Raw genomic sequence first — 1,270 nt, 5'->3', positions numbered from 1 at the left:
GAGGCAAATAGCAATGAAAATAAGCATATCGTATAATACATGTCTGACTTAGATACATACCGAGGAGGAAAATAAACCAAGGTAAACCAAACCAGGAGGACTCAGGCACATGGGGGAGGACTCAGGCACATGGGGGAGGACTCAGGCACATGGGGGGAGGTGCTGCTTTACCTGGTCAGAAGAGGAAGGTTCAGAGTTCAGAAGGAAATGAGGGGCAATGCAGATGTGTGTGAAGAAAAGGCAGGCCAGGGATGTCTGAGAGGGAGGGAGCCATGTGCTTGAGGGAGATGAGGGGGGCGGGTGAGGCTGAGGTGGGGCTAGAGCCATGCAAATGAGTGTCATGCAAATGAAGCTGGTGGGAGTGCAGGAGGGTTGGAGAGTGAAGGACTTTATGGAGAATATTATAGGTCAAAGACTTCGGATTTCAGTCGCAGCGAGATGGGAGGCCACTGAAAAGTTCTGAGTACAGAGATGAGGGATGCTCCATTGACCAAGCCCCCTTCCTCCTATACAGAGGCAAAGGTGAGGGTGGAGCAGAAGGCTTGGGGCAGGAGGGCCAACGAGAAGGTTCTTGTAACTGTCCAGACTGTATGTAGTGGAGGTGCGGAGTGGACACCCTTCAGGAAGGGAGAGGCTATGGAAGAAAGGAAGATGGCATGTCTTGTAGTGGCTTGCATGTTGGGGAGGGCAAAGGTGTTCTGCCTGGATGGAGCATGGGATGTGGTAGCTGGTTATTTAACAGTGGAAGACTGGAAGAGTCCACTCAGATGAAGTAGAGGAAGGAAGATGGAAGTTTAGCTCAGTGCTTATTAAACTGGAGCTTTGCCAGGACTACCTGAGCCGAAATACAGTGGCTGGCCTCTTATCTCTCTATTCTCTTGTTAATTCATTAGTAGATTTGCGCTGTTAATATCACTCCATAACAGAATTGCTTCGAGGATTAAGAGTTAACAGGTTAAAGTGCTTTGCAAGGGCTCCTGGTAACCACTTGACCGTCATTATCATGAGCATCTTTGATTCATATTTTCTAGGAGAATCATGCAGAAAGATCCATGTGCTTCATTGCACTTGAGCACATAGAATCGGGGACAGAAGTGGATTTTAATCTCCCTTAATTTAAATCCTCATTTCCTAGCTGAGGCAGCCAGTGGATGGGCAAGAGGTGTTCTGTCTAGTTTAGAATTCAGGTCTACAAGCCAGAATTCTGGAAACTGGCATTTTTCTCAGTACCTGATACTTCTCAAATACTATTCCAGTTTTCTCTGGGGGG

This window comes from Mastomys coucha, unplaced genomic scaffold (genome assembly GCF_008632895.1).
Source record: "Mastomys coucha isolate ucsf_1 unplaced genomic scaffold, UCSF_Mcou_1 pScaffold7, whole genome shotgun sequence".
Lineage (NCBI taxonomy): Eukaryota > Metazoa > Chordata > Mammalia > Rodentia > Muridae > Mastomys > Mastomys coucha.
The sequence above is the reverse complement of the archived record's forward strand: the minus strand, read 5'-3'. Positions refer to the sequence as shown.